General features: G+C 43.8%; 1 long non-coding RNA gene across 1 annotated transcript; it reads right to left on the minus strand.

Moving 5' to 3' along the window:
* Positions 1 to 235: 235 nt before the first annotated feature.
* On the minus strand, positions 236 to 18,690 carry LOC126991273 (uncharacterized). Its single transcript, XR_007745362.1, has 4 exons — positions 18,501 to 18,690; positions 14,995 to 15,106; positions 13,180 to 13,243; positions 236 to 432 (listed from the first exon to the last, which is right to left on the minus strand). It is a non-coding gene; the product is annotated as an uncharacterized LOC126991273 (long non-coding RNA).
* Between the last annotated feature and the right edge of the window lie 201 nt (positions 18,691 to 18,891).

An 18,891-nucleotide genomic window follows, 5' to 3' on the forward strand; every position in this document is an offset into this window, starting at 1 on the left:
TTCCTCTCTCTAACTCTCTGACCTTCCATAACTCTCTTCTTCCTTCCTTCCATAAACCTTCCATAAACTTCTCTCTCTTCTCTCTCTCTTCCATAAACCATTAACTCTCTCTCTCTCTCTCTCTCTCTCTCTCTCTCTCTCTCTCAATCACTTCGTCTCATTTTCTTATTTACTTTATTTTCTCTTTAATCCATGCCTCTTCTAACCCTTCCTCCTCCTCCTCCTCCTCCTCCTCCTCCTCCTCCTCCTCCACAGCTGTGCTTCCTACGCTTCCTCTTACGGGAGTTCCGATGCTGTAAGGAATCCACTTCTGTATCCACTCCAGACAGCTGGTATCCACTCTTAGGGGTCAGGTTATGGACGCTGGCTGTGTGACCTCCGACCTGCATGTGGTGACCTGTTGTGACCTGCGCCCGTTGCGACTCGTCTGACCTGTGGATGTGGGGACATTATTTTTTTGGGTGAGAGAGAGAGAGAGAGAGAGAGAGAGAGAGAGAGAGAGAGAGAGAGAGAGAGAGAGAGAGAGATGTGTATGATGCCCTCTAGCCCCCCCCCCAAAAAAAAAGTACAGGCCTGAGATGAAATGTGAAAACAGGGTGAGTTGAAGCAGCAAAAAAATAAATAAATAAGTAAACATTAGGCAGGTTACATAAGGATATGTTAGTTTAAATTAGTTTGATTTAATTTGTCATGCTGAGATTAAGTGTGAAAACGAGGGGTCGCGGGGTTCAAAGTCTCCCATTAAGGAGGTTACGTTAGGTTAGGCAGTGACCCCTAGACTATGGATTTCCTACCAGAATACCTCACCAAGCTACAGGAATGGAACAAAAGTGTCTGCTACAATTCAATGAAGAAAAATGTAAAGGCCTGCACACCAATACCACATGGGAAACACACCACTATCCACCACAGAGTAAGACCTGCGACCATTATGTTACCAGGCTACCAGTGAAGGGATATCCAGCACACCAATACCACATGGGAAACACTCCACTATCCACTACAGAGGCAGAGAAAGACCTGGGAGTGCATGTTACCAGGCTACCAGTGAAGGGATATCCAGCACACCAATACCACATGTGACACACTCCACTATCCACCACAGAGGCAGAGAAAGACATGGGAGTGCATGTTACCAGGCTACCAGTGAAGGGATATCCAGCACACCAATACCACATGGGAAACACTCCACTATCCACCACAGAGGCAGAGAAAGACCTGGGAGTGTATGTTACCAGGCTACCAGTGAAGGGATATCCAGCACACCAATACCACATGGGAAACACTCCACTATCCACCACAGAGGCAGAGAAAGACCTGGGAGTGTATGTTACCAGGCTACCAGTGAATGTATATCCAGCACACCAATACCACATGGGAAACACTCCACTATCCACCACAGAGGCAGAGAAAGACCTGGGAGTGTATGTTACCAGGCTACCAGTGAAAGGATATCCACCACACCAATACCACATGGGAAACACTCCACTATCCACCACAGAGGCAGAGAAAGACATGGGACTGTATGTTACCAGGCTACCAGTGAAGGGATATCTAGCATACCAATACCACATGGGAAACACTCCACTATCCACCACAGAGGCAGAGAAAGACCTGGGACTGTATGTTACCAGGCTACCAGTGAAGGGATATCCAGCACACCAATACCACATGGGAAACACTCAACTATTCCACCACGGAGGCAGAGAAAGACATGGGACTATATGTTACCAGGCTACCAGTGAAGGGATATCCAGCACACCAATACCACATGGGAAACACTCCACTATCCACCACAGAGGCAGAGAAAGACCTGGGAGTGTATGTTACCAGGCTACCAGTGAAGGGATATCCAGCACACCAATACCACATGGGAAACATTCCACTATCCACCACAGAGGCAGAGAAAGACCTGGGACTGTATGTTACCAGGCTACCAGTGAAGGGATATCCAGCACACCAATACCACATGGGAAACACTCCACTATCCACCACAGAGGCAGAGAAAGACCTGGGAGTGTATGTTACCAGGCTACCAGTGAAGGGATATCCAGCACACCAATACCACATGGGAAACACTCCACTATCCACCACAGAGGCAGAGAAAGACGTGGGACTATATGTTACCAGGCTACCAGTGAAGGGATATCCAGCACACCAATACCACATGGGAAACACTCCACTATCCACCACAGAGGCAGAGAAAGACCTGGGAGTGTATGTTACCAGGCTACCAGTGAAGGGATATCCAGTACACCAATACCACATGGGAAACACTCCACCATCCACCACAGAGGCAGAGAAAGACCTGGGACTATATCAGGGGTCGGCAACCTTTGGCACGCGTGCCAGACTTGGCACGCAGAGTGCATGCCTATGGCACGCCGCGTGATTCGAAGAAGCAAAGAAAAGGTTAAGAAACAGAATAATGAGAGAGAGAGAGAGAATGTGAATTGCACATCCTTACTTTTATCACAGTTTAAATCTTCGAACGATTTTAAATCATTCTTTCCTATGATACATTGAATTAAAACGAAAATGTTTCGTACCCGCGATGAGGAATACGTGAGTACAACGAGATGTAAACGAGTATGAGACGCTGTCGCTGCTGACGATCAGTCACGCAGCGGCAGCGCTATTTCTGCTTCAGTAACTATTTAGTCAGCCGTAAGTGACACTCTTTCTAGTTACTGTCGCCATGGCTACTGCGAAAAAAGTCCAGCTTGATGTCCGATCATTTCAGGCATCATGGAAATGACTTTGGATTTATTCAGCAGAATGATCGTGCTGTGTGTGCTCTCTGCTGCGAAAATGTCGTGTGCCGCACATCGAGTGTTAAGAGACACTTTGAAACAAGACACGAGAAGACTTTCAAGGACAGTACAGACAAGGCTGCAGCGATTAAGAAAGCAGTATCGCGCTATGAGAAACAAAGTAATGTGTTTAAGAACCTGAGTGCTCACAAAAACAATGCACCTGAGGCCAGTTACAAACAAGCTCTGTGTATTGCCAAGCATGGAAAGCCTTTTACTGATGGAGATTTTATAAAAGAAGCTTTCCTAGAGTGCTCTGAGGTGTTATTTGATGGCATATCAAACAAACACATGATCATCTCAAGGATAAAAGACATGCCTGTCTCAGCTAGGACCGTGGAGAGACGTGTTTCTGAAATGGCTGCTAATGTAAGTGAGCAGCACTACACCTGTGTTCAGTGTGGCCCTGGATGAAAGCGTGGATATAAATGACATTCCCCGCTATTGTTTTTGCCAGGTATAGTGACACAGAGATACACGAGGAGCTGTGTTGTCTTAAACCTGTGTGTGGCACTACCAAGGGAGAGGACATACTCAAGACATTCACTGATCATTTTGAGGACAGAGGGGTTGACATAAGAAAGATTTTTGCAGTTACAGCGGATGGTGCCCCTGCCATGGTAGGAAAAAACAAGGGATTTACTAAGATGGTTGAGGATAAAATTGGGCACCCCATTCTGAAATTGCACTGCATAAATCAGCAACAAAATTGATGTGCAAAGATCTGGAGCTCTGATCTCAACAAAGTGATGGCTTCTGTTACAAAAGTAGTGAATGTTCTTGTTGCACACTCTTCTCTTATGTACAGGCAGTTTCAAGCTTTCCTTGAAGAGGTGGACAGTGCTTACAAAGATATACCCTTGCACAGCAGTGTTAGGTGGTTAAGCTGTGGGAAGGTATTGGGGAGGTTTGTGGAATGCTTTGATGAAATAAAGATTATCTTATCAGAAAAAGGCTAAGACTATCCTGAGCCAGGGCTGATTTGTCTTGGGGGCAGCTGCCCCCAAGACTCAAGTTGCCCCCCCCAAGCCTCAGTTTGCCCCCCCTACCAGCGAAGCCTCAAGAAGTAACAGCAGTTGATTTAGTTATATATATATATATATATATATATATATATATATATATATATATATATATATATATATATATATATATATATATATATATATATATATATATATAAAAATATATATAATTTTTTTTTTTTTTTTTAATTATTATTATTATTATTTTGTTGTTGTGTGTGTGTGTGTGTGTGTGTGTGTGTGTGTGTGTGTGTGTGTGTGTGAACACACACACAGTTGCTTTTCTGAGTTGCTAGCTATCCTTAAAATTTTGCTAACCATTCCAGTCACTACTGCTAGTAACTAGAGGTTTTTTCTGTGTTAAAACATGTAAAGAACTACCTGAGAACAAAACTGGGGATGACCGGCTATCTTCCTTGTTGTTGATGGCCACAGAGAAACACATGGTCAAGTCTTTTGATCTGGAAGAACTAGTCGATGATTTTGTTTCATGAGACACCGGTACCCATTGGTGTGATTGTATTTTTTTTTTTTTACAGCAAAGGAGAAAGATCAAGGGCACAAAAAAGTAAACATTAAAAAAAAAGCCCGCTACTCTGCTCCTAAAAAAGAATCCAAAGAGGTGGCGAAAGATAAGTCAGTTTCTGGGAGGAGAGGTGTCCTGATACCCTCCTCTTGAAAGAGTTCAAGTCGTAGGCAGGAGGAAATACAGATGAAGGAAGATTGTTCCAGAGTTTACCAGCGTGAGGGATGAAATAGTGAAGATGCTGGTTAACTCTTGCATAAGGGGTTTGGACAGTATAGGAATGAGTATGAGTAGAAAGTCGAGTGCGGGCCGCGGGAGGGGGAGGCATGCAGTTAGCAAGTTCAGAAGAGCAGTCAGCGTGGAAATATCGATAGAAGATAGAAAGAGAGGCAACATTAAGCGGAATTTAAGAGGTAGAAGACTATCAGTATGAGGAGGAGAGCTGATGAGACGAAGAGCCTTTGCCTCCACTCTGTCCAGAAGAGCTGTGAGGGAGCCCCCACAAATGAGATGCATACTCCATAATATGGATTACAAGGCCCCTTTATATGGACAGCAACTGTTCAGGTTAGAAGAACTTGCTGAGACGGTATAGAACGCCCAGCCTCGAGGAAGCTGATTTAGTAAGAGATGAGATATGAAGTTTCCAGTTGAGATTTTGAGTTAGGGATAGACCGAGGATGTTTAGTGTTGAGGAAGGTGATAGCTGGGTGTTGTCAAAGAATAGGGATAGTTGTTTGGAAGATTGTGTCGAGTGGATAGGTGGAGAACTGTGTTTTGAGGCGCTGAAGGACACCAGGTTCTTCTTGCCCCAATCGGAAATAATAGTAAGGTCTGAGGCTGCTGCTGCAGCCTCCAGCCTTGAGTCGTTAAGTTCCTGAAGGGTGGGTCTCTATTAAAAGAAGTTGAATAATGCAGAGTGGAATCATCGGGCGAGGGAATGGATAGGACAGTCTGTTTTGGAAAGAAGATCATCAATGAACAACAGAAAAGAGTGGGAGATAGACAGAACTCTGTGGGACACCACTGTTAATAGATTTAGGGAAGAACAGTGACCGCCTACCACGGCAGAAATAGAACGGTCAGAAAGGAAACTGGAGATAAAGGTACAGAGAGAAGGATAGAAACCGTAGGAGGGTAGTTTAGAAAGCAAAGATTTGTGCCAGACCCTATCAAAAGCTTTTGATATGTCCAGCTCAATAGCAAAAGTTTCGGCTCAGAGAGGATGACCAAGAGTCAGTTAAGAAGGAAGTATATAGGACTGTAGTAAAAAAAACTTATTTTCGTTTTGTTATGGTACTCAAATTATCAACAGTATTACTTTTATTTCATTTTTCAGTATGATGAGTATACTCAAATTATCAACAGTATTACTTTTATTTAATTTTTCAGTATGGTGAGTATACAAATTATCAACAGTATTATTGCTCATACTTAATTATCTTGATGTTAATTTCATTACAGTAATGATGCAATTGTTTTTAACTTTCAATAATGCCCGCATTGGCAGCTTTATAAAATATATTTTCCTTAAAAACTCAAATATAAGAAAAGAAGGTCCTGTACTCATGTTTACCTTTCAAATGTACAATCATAAATACATGAAATTTCTCGAAATATTGTTTCTTAATCCTTGTCTGTCTGGTCTGTTTATATTCTTATATAGCTACCCGTGATGATAAGGTAAATGAACAGTAGTGAGATTATATAATTTATGCTGAAAACCTTGCTTATGTGGTTTAAAAAAGGAAAAAAAAAAAAATATATATATATATATAGAGAGAGAGAGAGAGAGAGAGAGAGAGAGAGAGAGAGAGAGAGAGAGAGAGAGAGAGAGAGAGAGAGAGAGAGAGAGAGAGAGAGAGAGAGAGAGAGAGAGAGAGAGAGAGAGAGAGAGAGAGAGAGAGAGAGAGAGAGAGAGAGAGAGAGAGAGAGAGAGAGAGAGAGAGAGAGAGAGAGAGAGAGAGAGAGAGAGAGAGAGAGAGAGAGAGAGAGAGAGAGAGAGAGAGAGAGAGAGAGAGAGAGAGAGAGAGAGAGAGAGAGAGAGAGAGAGAGAGAGAGAAAGCTGATGAAGCTCTTTGCTCACCAAACTGTCTCTGCCCCCCCCAAGAAAAATCTGAAATGACACCCCTGTCCTGAGCTGGAGGACAGAGACTGGACTGTGAAACTTATGTTTTCTCAGACATCACCAAACATCTAAATGACCTCAATCTTATCTTGCAAGGTGCAGGAAAAACAGTGATGGATTTGTATGATATTGGGAAGGCATTTGTTGCAAAGCTTGCAGTTTACTCATCAGATATCAAAACTGGTTCTTTCCGTTACTTCAAAAACTTGAAGAACTTGTCTGCAATTCATCCTGTCAACACTACTGATCTTCAGGTGTACATGCAAGAATTAAAGTCTGAGTCCTCAATCAGATTTCAAGATTTCCAACACACTGGCCCAGTGTTTTTGTTTTTAATCAGACCAGACACCTTTAAATACAGTGAGTTGGACGAGTCTCTCTTTGAGTGGATGGAAACTGAGGAGTTGGAAATGCAGTTGATTGACCTTCAAGCCTCATCATTGTGGTCAGCTAAATTTAACCCGTAAAGTGTTTAGTACGTATATATACGTTCGGGAGGGAAAGTGTTTAGTACGTATATATACGATCATCGTTTTCTTTTACTTCATGGCACCTAAACCTGTAGAAATGGTTCAAGATGTCTTTTCTATGCCTAAATATGATTTTGAAAGCTCACTCTCATTTTTATTGTATTGCTGTGGTCTATTACATAGAATGTATCCATGACCACGAATGATTTATTGAAAAAATAGGTATATTTATAAAAATATGTCAGTGGTGTCATAATTACTTATCAATATACTCAAAATACTGTTCAGTAGATCAGCTATTTTTATATCATTCCAACTTGAATAGCAATTTCAATATATTTTGTGTTCATGCTTACAGTCATCGTCGGTTGTGTTGGCAGCCCTGGGGCGTGAGGCGCCGGGTTGGCGGGTTGGCCCAGCAATGAGTCATGATAGCCAGACACGCTGCTACACCCTCGCTGTTAGCACATGTTGTCCTGTGCACCATGCTGGGCTTGACATCGGCAAGAATAGAGAATATTCTATGACGATAATGTCACAGAGTTGGGGGACAGTGATCTCTCTGAGGAGGACGATGAAGATGACTCTGATTACATACAATCAGACAGGGGGAGTGATGATGAAAATGAAAGTGAATCTGCTCCTGCTCATTCCAGCAAGAAGCGGAAAAGGGATGGTGGGGAGTCTGGGCTTGTAGTAGGTGCTTCCTCACCATCAGCTTCTCAGCCACTGCATGACCTCGCTAGTCAAGCGCACACACCATCTACATCCCAAGCTCAACACCAAACAATAAATGCTGATGCTGATGTACAATGGGAATGGAGAGATGGTCATGACTTTTTGCCCACTGATTTTCAGTTTGATCTTCATGGTCGTGGTATACCACATGGACTCGTTCATGATGGCAGCACAGAGAGTGAATATTTTAGGTTGTTTTTCACGGAAGACATAATGGCTCATATAGTCAAAGAAAGCAACAAGTTTCATGGCTTTATGATAGCAGGTAAAATACTCCATCCACACTCGTTTCTTGCAATGGCAGGACACAGATGTAAAAGAAATGTACTCATTTTGGCTTTAGTTATGCTGATGGGGCTCCCAAGGGAAAATTATAAGGAATACTGGCCTGACAGATCCACTTCTTCGCCAGCCTATTTCCAGTAAAATCATGTCAGTAAACAGGTTCATTGCTTTGCTACAAGCCTTACACTTCCAAGATAACACTCAGCCAACTGATGATGACAAAATGAGAAAAATAAGGCCCATCTTTGACTACATTTGCCATAGTTTCAAGTCATCATTCAAACCATTTCAAAATTTAGTTATTGATGAAAGTTTGGTTCTGTATGGTAATTTACACTTTCGCCAGTACATCCCATCCAAGCGCCACCGATTTGGCCTAAAACTATTTGTTCTTTGTGACTGTGAAACTGGCTTCATTTTGGACATGATTTTGTACACTGGGGCAAGAACAAACATCAAAGAGAATAAGAAGTTGGGCATATCAGGAAGCCGTTGTCAGTACCATGCTTGAGTCTTTACCTTGGTCAAGGACATATACTTTTTGTTGACTACTGGTACACCAGTCCTACACTGTTCCACTATCTGCATGAGAGAATGACTGGGGCCTGTGGTACGGTAAAGCCAAATCGCAAGTTTATGGCCAAATTCCCCATCGGACTGCAGAAGGGCGATGTTGTTCACAAGCAGGCAAACAACATTCTTGCAGTGAAATGGAAGGACAAGAGAGACGTTCATCTCCTCACCAGTGTCCACGAACCAAAGTTGCAAACGAGTGAGAACATTGACCATTCCACAAAACCTTCATCGACAAAACCTGAATGTGTTATTGTCACAACCAAAACATGCGCCTTGTAGATAAAAGTGACAGCATGATGTCATCTGTGGAATGTTCAAGGAAAACAATGAAATGGTACAAAAAGATGTTTTTTCATCTGATTGACTGTGCTATCCTCAACGCCCATATTCTATACCAGGTCAAAACTGGCGGAAGCCGACACTCCATGACTTCACAAGGGAGGTAATAAGACAGCTTCTTGAGCAGTATTCGAGCTCTTCCTACAGCAGGACGACGACGAGCATCTCATGGTGACGATCCTACACGTCTCACAGGTCGTCATTTTCCCAAGTATATCCCACCTACAGCTGCCAAGAAAAACGCCCAAAAGCCTTGCCACGTCTGCCGCACCACCACACTCCGGCCAAAGCAACGCAAAGATACGAGGTTCATGTGTGTGCCCTGCGACACGGCTCTTTGTCTGGACCCGTGTTTTGAGGTATATCACACTCTCAAGATATACTAGAGTGGTATAGATAATTGTAAATAATGTATATACTATAGAGCATAGGAAAATATGTTTCATTTGCTGCTAATGAAAGACAGAAGTTTATAATCGGAAACCTGAAAGTTTACAGGTACAGGATTTTTTCCCCATGGCCGTTTATAATATGGAAACCTGAAAGTTTACAGTCACAAGTTTTTTTTCCCTATGGCCGTTTATAATACGGAAACCTGAAAGTTTACAGGCACAAGTTTTTTTTTCCCTATGGCCGTTTATAATACGGAAACCTGAAAGTTTACAGGCACAAGTTTTTTTTCCCTATGGCGTTTATAATACGGAAACCTGAAGTTTACAGGCACAAGATTTTTTTCCTATGGCCGTTTATAATACGGAAACCTGAAAGTTTACAGGCACAAGTTTTTTTCCCTATGGCCGTTTAATAATGGAACCTGAAAGTTTACAGGCACAAGTTTTTTTCCCTATGGCCGTTTATAATCTGGAAACCTGAAAGTTTACAGGCACAAGTTTTTTTTCCCTATGGCCGTTTATAATCGGAAACCTGAAGTTTACAGGCACAAGATTTTTTTCCCTATGGCCATGAGATGCGATTTATGCGTGTCAACAGTTAGTTGTAGGTACATTAGCCAATACACTTTTCCCTATGTAAGCATCAATTGCCACATTATTTCTGCTGTCTTTATGCACATGTGCTTTCATATCATTCATTCCTCATCTTACTTACTTTGGCCCACAGTAGATAGATAGAAGTATAGAACTGTAGTTGTAGTTAGTGTAGTGTTAGCTATACAGGCAGCCTTGGGCCCAACAGGGTTGTTGCTGTCTGTTTCTCCTTTGTATTCATTCCTGGCTCGGAACCTGAGTCATCAGTTTCCCAGCCATACAGATTTTCATGGGATATGCTAGTCCAGAGGTAATACACAGTTACCTCTTAGATATACTTGTAAAATTGGGATGTTATGTAAATTGTACAGTAGCAGAGCAATACCAAATTGGTCGGCAGCAAATGCAAAGACGCGGAAGCTACGTAGTAAATGGGAAAATGTTTGGGGTATGTGATCAGCTGGCGAGGGCGGGCTGTGGTATGCAGGAGTACCAACATAAAAAAATTAAAATTCGTATAATGGGTTATTTGGGCAGCTGTGTGTAATTTTTTTGTTGTTGGTGTTACAAAACATGTTATGCTTGTGCAATGAAGGGATAATATTGTGCTACTTATATACACATAGAGAAAATATAGTCTGTAAAGGTGATAAATTTGGTACTATGATATGACTATAGAAAGGCTAGACAAACAATCCTCAGATATATTTTACAAGAAACTCAAACTAAACAATATATAGTCATGGAAGAAGCATTCACAGTGTGTCGGAAATAATAAATAAGAAGCGGAAGTTACATAGTACTGTTCTACATGTTTCGTCTTACGCACCACCACTGGAGTATTGGTGCCACGCGTGAAAGGACTCACAGAAAACGACAGCTTACAGGGAACACACATATATCGCATTTATATCGTTCAAATCAGCTATTTTTTTTCAATTTTATAAGACAATAATATTATTTGGCCAAAATCCAACCCCACATGACCTGTTTCACTCCTATAAAGCAACACTGTACGGGTTAAAGATCTTCGAGAAATATTGGAAACTAGTATGAATGATCATGCAGCCTCCATATTAAGTTCCTGGACCTCCCTCCCTGATAAATTCAATTGTATGAAGAAAGTAGCTTTTGCATTGCTATCAGCATTTGGATCTACATATCAATGTGAGCAGATATTTTCACACATGAAGCACATCCTCAACCCCCATCGCAGCAAGCTTACAACGGATCATTCTGAGGGTTGTGTGAAGCTCAAGGTGTCCAGATACTCACCTGAAATTTCAACTTTGGCCAAAGGGAAGCAAGGGCAAGGATCAGATTAATACTGTGAGTATAAATTTAAAATAAAAAATAATATATTTTTAGTTACAAGGAATGCTAATTGCTACAAAAATGTAACATTTATGTTATACATGTGCAGGAAAATACACTTTACTTTAGTTATAATGGTCACTACATACTGTGTATATGATTATGATCTCAACTTCCATAGGACATACGCTTTATAATGTGGGAAAAAATAACACCTGGCATGCAAGGTAATAAAAGAAAAGGCATTAATTAGACTTGGCACTCTATGTTCAAAAGGTTGCCGACCCCTGGACTATATGTTACCAGGCTACCAGTGAAGGGATATCCAGCATACCAATACCACATGGGAAACACTCCTGACCAATGGAGGTTTTAGGTCATGCTCTAAAACCTCCAGCCGACCTCTCAGGTCGCTGCCGGTCGTAAAAAAGGTTGCCGTCCGGTGGCCGAATGGACTGCGTCTGGACGGCTAGTGGACTGCCACTGGTGGCCAACAGATGATCATTAACTGTTGAACGGCGACCGGATGGCAAGCGGACGCCGTCTGGTTGCCGTCAGAGAGAAGGAGATCACTGATGGTCGCCGTGCACTTTTCATCTGTCATTGGCTGTGGTCGACGTCCGGCCTTCCACCACACGGCGAGTTGTGCGGCGGCTGGTGGTAGGTCAAACCACCCTTGCCCGGAAATGAGGTACATTCCTGAGCAGTGACGTCCCACGCCCCTCAGCCCGTCCAAGCTCCGTCCCCTCTCAACCTGCTCCACAGGTCAAACACACGGCCAAGTGTGTATGGGTCACCTCTGCCTAACCAAAATAAATCACTGCAGGACATGACGTGCACAGCAGTAACAATGAGAGTCTGCAAAGCTATTGGCTGTTATTCACTTCAAAAAGAACTGTTAATTTCATCTTCTGCTCTGCCCAGGGTGATGGAAATGCTTTAGAACAAATGTAATGTTACATACATACTAACAACAGGTTAAACCAAGAGTGCTTGGAGCATTTTTTGCATGTCTGCGGCACACAGGGGGCGGCGGGGGGGTCACAAATATCCGTCTTTTGCTGCAGTGAAGTACAGAATACTTGCATTACCTTTATAAGTAACTGTTTTTTTTACAAATAATTTACAGAAATAAGAATGGGAAATGTGTAATATAACTGGGTGAAGATATTATGTACTGTAACACGTCAGCAGCAGGTCGTTAAGGGAGGTCGCCGTCCTCATTGCCACAGGACGTGTACTGGTCCTTGCCTGTCGGCCACCGGTCAGCGTATGGTGGGCATCTTGGCCTGACTCCAGGTGTGAGGCCAAGGTGTGAATCTTGCCGTCCGGCCGCCCACTGGACGGACACTAAACGACCACAGGTAGCCGTTCAGTCGCACAACTACTTTGCCACCTATGTGGTCGGGGAGCGGTGGGTGTGAATCGCAGCATTTTGAGGTAGCAGGTGGTCGTTAGCAGGTCGTGAAGTCAGTGTGACTGTAGCTTTAAGTGTTTGGGAAAAAAAAAAAATGTGTGTTAGGTAAATTAGGTTCACGCCTGCTAGTCTAAATGTTTTCAGCTTGCAGTGTGGCCCAGAGGAAGTTATGTGTGTGTGTGTGTGTGTGTGTGTGTGTGTGTGTGTGTGTGTGTGTGGGTAAAATAAACCTGAAAACCTTCACTTCCTAACACAACAGGTAAAACACACACACACACACACACAGGATTAACACACTTTCCCCCCATCTCGGCACCACCGCACAACACTCCCCTACCCCCCTCCTCCCCCACCCCAAGCTCCATCGCCCCAACCCTCCCACACATACCAGACCCCCGATCCCCGTCCCCTTCTTTTTGTACTTGTTCCATTTGCGAAGTAAAATTGTACTCATGATATGTAAATTTTCCGCCTGATGGCTGCTGCAATTGAATAAACCGTTTATTAGTATTATTATTATTATTATTAATATTATTATTATTATTATTATTATTACACGTACCTTTTTAGCAAGCCGCCCCAAAGCCGTGACTCCACCTCCGTTCACCTGTGCAGGAGCCTGACACCTGTGGAAGAAGAAAAAGAGTTGTGTCCACAGCCTTAAATGTCTGGGGTTACATTAGATTAAATTTGTTCCCCTTCCTCAGATGAAATGTGAAGACAGGGGGGGTGACAAGGTCCCCTGTTAGGTAATTCATGCTAGGCTGAGTTAGGTTAGATTTTTTGGCTTGCAGTGTATTCCAACGGAGGTTCAGGATAGGGAGGGATGTTAGAGTAAGCTGGTGTTTTACGCCAGAAACAGCTGCCTGATTACTTAAATGCTACACACCAAAATCTACCACAAAAAATAGTTTGCCTACCCAATTACTTAAATGCTGCACACCAAAATCTACCACAAAAAATTGTTTGCCTACCCAATTACTTAAATGCTACACACCAAAATCTACCACAAAAAATAGTTTGCCTACCCAATTACTTAAATGCTGCACACCAAAATCTACCACAAAAAATAGTTTGGCTACCCAATTACTTAAATGCTACACACCAAAATCTACCACAAAAAATAGTTTGCCTACCCAATTACTTAAATGCTACACACCAAAATCTACCACAAAAAATAGTTTGGCTACCCAATTACTTAAATGCTACACACCAAAATCTACCACAAAAAATAGTTTGGCTACCCAATTACTTAAATGCTACACACCAAAATCTACCACAAAAAATAGTTTGCCTACCCAATTACTTAAATGCTACACACCAAAGTCTACCACAAAAAATAGTTTGGCTACCCAATTACTTAAATACACACCAAAATCTATAAAAAAAAAAATAGTTTGCCTACCCAATTACTTAAATACACACCAAAATCTACCACAAAAAATAGTTTGCCTACCCAATTACTTAAATACACACCAAAATCTACCACAAAAAACAGTTTGCCTACCCAATTACTTAAATACACACCAAAATCTACCACAAAAAATAGTTTGGCTACCCAATCACTTAAATACACACCAAAATCTACCATGAAAAAAAGATTAGCTACCATATTACTTAAATACACACCAAAATCTACCATGAAAAAAGATTAGCTACCATATTACTTAAATACACACCAAAATCTACCAGAAAAAATTGTTTGGCTACCCGATTACTTAAGAGAGGATGACCAAGAGTCAGTTAAGAGAGCAAGAAGATCGCCAGTAGAACGCCCCTTGCGGAACCCATACTGGCGATCAGATAGAAGGTTAGAAGTGGACAGGTGCTTTTGAACATTCCAGTTAAGGATTGATTCAAAAGCTTTAGGGAAAGTAAAGCTATAGGGCAGTAGTTTGAGGGATTGGAACGGTCACCCTTCTTAGGCACAGGCTGTACAAAGGCATACTTCCAGCAGGAAGGAAAGATAGATGTTGATAGGCAGAGACGAAAGAGTTTGACCAGGCAGGGTGTCAGCACAGAAGCACAGTTTTTAAGGACAATAGGAGGCACTCCATCAGGCAAGTCACAGAATCTGCCAAATTTGATGTAAACATTCAAATTAGGGGCATGAAAGAGTCTGATTAAATAAACGATGGCCGTAACTGTGTGGACCGTGCTGTGTGTGATTAAATAACCGATGGCTGTCGTTAACCTCTTGAGAGCCTTACTTAATCCAGGAAACAAATAATAAAAGTGTCAAAGTAAAGGCCGGTGGTGGTGGCATCCACTGTATTCGTGTAAAAAAGTAAAAAAAGTAAAAGTAAAAAAATATAAAAAGTAAGAGTAAAAAAAAGTAATAGTGTCCAATTAAATGGTGTTGTCCGCTGTAACTCACATGTGGAGGGTGAGCTTGCAGTCCACAGTGTTCCTGCTCTTACAGCCCGGCGCACAGCAGGAGGCTGCCACCACGCTGCATCGGGACGCACTCGCTTCACCGCTGGACTGTCCTGGAATACAAAATACTGGTTAATATTCTGGCAAACAGGGTTAACATTTATTCATTTTACAGTAAGGGAGGCAGCTCAAGGGGTGAAAAAGACATTACAAGAAACAAAAAGGCCTGCACCATCTTGGAATACAAAATAGTGGTTAATAATCTGGCAAACAGAGCTTAATATTTGCTTATCTTTAGGTATCTTTCTGGTGAGGAAGAAAGCACAAGGGGTGCAAAAGAAAGTAGCTACAAGAAACACTAAGGCGTGCACTGTCTTGGCATACAAAATAGTGGTTAATTATCTGGCAAAGACGGCTTAATACGATATTTTTTTTTTACGTGTAAGCTTATAGCACCGGTAGGCTTGTTTCAGGGGCCTGGTGGTCGGCCCAAGCCCGTGATGGCACATGCAGGCAATTGTTTATAGTGGTGTGTTAATTTTTTTTTTTTTTTTTTTTACGTTGTTGCCTATTGTTAAGCGGTAGGCATCTTTCCAGTGGGGCCTGATGGTCATTGGCAGCCTGCTTCTGGCGCAGGCGTGGCCAGCCAGTTCTAAGGCCCAAGGTTTCTTCCAGGTGGGGCCTGATGGTCGCCCAGCCTGCTCTGGCGGCTTATGTGTGAAGCCCGAGTTTTTATAGTGGCGGCATCTTGCATTGGCTCATGCTGCCCCCAGAACTCGCTCTGATTCGCTTGGACGGCTTCCTCTAGAGTCCGGGTTGATGGGTGGTCTTCAGGACAGCATGTGGGTAGTTTTAAGCCACTCGGCGGTGACTGAAAAATCCGAGTGGTAGCGTGGGGATTTGAACCCGCGTCATCCATCACGCGGTGAATGTGAGCCCAGTACGCTACCACCTACGCCACCGCCTACCCACCCATGCGCAGGGCACCTGTACAGGTGCCCTGCGCATCATCAATCCAGATCCATCTATTCTTGGCTCATGCTATCCCCCGGAACTCATTCACGATTCATTTGGACGGTGCTTCTGAAGTCATGGTTGATAGACAGTCTTCAGGACAGCATGGCGAATAGTGGTTGATATAATAGCAAATAAGTAAGTTGTACCTCTCTCTGTGAGCTATTTTGCGGCTGCGAGCTAATTCCCACAAAACTGGCTGGCACACCGCCCACCTTTACCTTTAGTGATAGTTTAGAGTCAGTGCTCGTCAAAGGTGCCTCTTCTCTGTCTCCTAGTCTCATGGTGGTCACATTTATCTGTAAATGTTGACACATTCTGGAGATGGTGAAAGAGAAGAGAGAGTTGATGAGAACGGTGAGAGGGAGACGACTGAAATTTTTCGGCCCCATATCGGTATTATTCTAGTGTTTGCCCACACTCACCCCTCGCAACCAAAATTGGCTAGGGGGCCATTGAGACTTCGGGGGATGCGGTGGTAAACATGAAATGCGTCGCAAATGTATAGTTTTTGAGTTATGAGGGGTTGAAAAATACCCTAGATGTAGTAAGGAAATTCCTTACAATTACTTAGATGTAGGGAAATTTCATACATTCCGTTTTTTTTTTTACAACGTACGGAAACCATGCAAGGTAATTATTGAAAATCACTCCGCACCTCGAAAATACGATATTACGCCTCCATATTGTACTTGAGGGCATATTATACATACGGACGATGTGTTTACATGGCAACGCCATTGTAATATGAGCAGCGTTGCCAACGATCCGGTTAGCAATGATACGCTAGGTGAGACCAGGTCCACCACGCGTGGTTATTTATTTTTTGGGGGAACACGCACCTTTACCTAATACTATTTCCGATGGTACGCTTGGTTAGCGATGGTACGCTTAGTTAGCCATTAGCTCACGCATGTGACACCAGGTCCACCACGCGTGGTTATTTTTTTTTTAGAACACGCACCTTTAAGAGGGGGGGGGTCCAGAGGGGGGCACAGCCCCCCCTTGGTTAGCAGGTCGTAAAGTTCGGTTGGAGTAGTTTAAATATGCTCCCCCACCCAAATACCCCGAGTTCACGCAGGTCCCCCAAGATCGTTGGGGGAAGGGGATTAATTCGGCTTCTTAACTTTTAAGTACTTTTTTTTTTTACTATGATATATGGAGGCGTATTATCGTATTCTGGAGGCGCGGAGTCAACATCCACAATCACCTTGTATACTGGGAATACGAGCCCGTGAAGCAGATTCAAAATCCGGTCAGTAAGGATTCACGTGTTCGAACAGCTCGGGCAAGAGGTTCGAGAGCCTGCACTTCCTGCACAAGCCGCAGTAGTGTTAAAGGCGCGGTGTTGGATGGATCCCGGCTAGCCGGTGGTTTTACTTGTGTCAGTGATAAACAATGAAGATACACTGTGTTTGGTGCCACGGACTCTACTTGGAGGACAGAAACCTTGCGATGAGGTGACAACCTACTAGAGAGAGAGCATGAGTGTGGTGGAAGCGGTTTATGTGAGCACAGACGGCCGCCGGTGCCACGCCAGATGGTGAGGTGAGCATCGTTTGGTGGGTTCACTACGCTTCTCTCCCAAAACAAGCTTGGGGATCCACTGAGTGCGTGGTTTTTGTATGGGAAACACTAAATTCGTCGCAAACACTTATTTTAGTGGTGGTGGGAGGAAAAATTCCCTAAATTTAGGGAATTTCCCTAGATCTAGGGAGTTTTTATCCCCACCTCCCCCCCACTAAAAAAATACGCGAATGCAACGGATTTCGTGTCCCCCACCCGAAACCCCGCATTCCCACCAGGTCCCCAGGCTTGTATGGGGGGAGGGGGGAGTATGGGCAAACACTAGAAGTTTACCATAGGGAGAGAAGGACTGGTGACTTTGATTACAACTGGAATGGTGGAAGGAAGAAGAGGAAAAGGAAGACCAAGAGCAAATTACATGGATGGATTGGTGAAGCTTGCACGAGGAGGAATGACATGAGGGCAGGTCATCACTTGAAAAGAGGCATAACTCGAAAAGTAGACATTTGCGATGGAAATTAGGTACAAAATCGTGCAATTCACTACATCTATCACCAGAAAACGTGAACCACGTAAGAAAATCACTGGTTGGGTGAAACCGTAAATTGTCCGAAATGGTCCCTCTGTGTTGTTCTGTGATCGGCTTTGTTAGTGTCCGGCTGTGGCCTCTGGTGTGGTGATGAGTTGGCCCCGATTGTTGGAGGAAATATCCGTCGCTGACTGAGTCAAGGCCGTGGATTACCTTGAAGGTTTGCATCATGTCCCCTCCAGTGATGCCAGGCCAAGGCAAATCAGCCTCTCCTCGCAGGGCAGGCGTGACGCCCTGCCAGGCCGCCCCGGCACTCACCGTCGCCTGTGCTGAGGCCCACGCGGCACCCCTCACTGGGCGTGTCAGCTGGTCCACGCCGCGCCGCTGTCACCTCAACACACCGGCCATTACTCCCTCCTTCACCCTGACACACTCACCCCAAGACCGTCAGCAAGACATGCCAGACTACACTTTCCTCCGCCTCGCCTCTCAAGACACGCCCATTGCACACGACTTCTTCTTTTTGGGTGTTTTATGGGGCTCTAGAGGCTGTGAGGCCACAGCCTCCAGAGCCCCGTCAGTGGTAGTTGTTATCAGGTGACTTCCACGCCCACACACACTCACACACCTCAGCAGCGAGGATTTGTTTACACCACCACACAGAGACTTCATTGACTAGAGTGCGCGGCAAGATACTGAACTGACGCCGCCGAGTCTGGTTTAGTGGCCATGCTACTATGGGGGTAAGGTGCTGGGGTGAGGGGAGTGGCGGGATGGGGAGGGGGCTGGGGGAGATTGAGGGTGAGGTGGGGGTGAGCAGGATAGCCC

Source organism: Eriocheir sinensis, unplaced genomic scaffold (genome assembly GCF_024679095.1).
Source record: "Eriocheir sinensis breed Jianghai 21 unplaced genomic scaffold, ASM2467909v1 Scaffold255, whole genome shotgun sequence".
In the NCBI taxonomy this organism is placed as follows: domain Eukaryota; kingdom Metazoa; phylum Arthropoda; class Malacostraca; order Decapoda; family Varunidae; genus Eriocheir; species Eriocheir sinensis.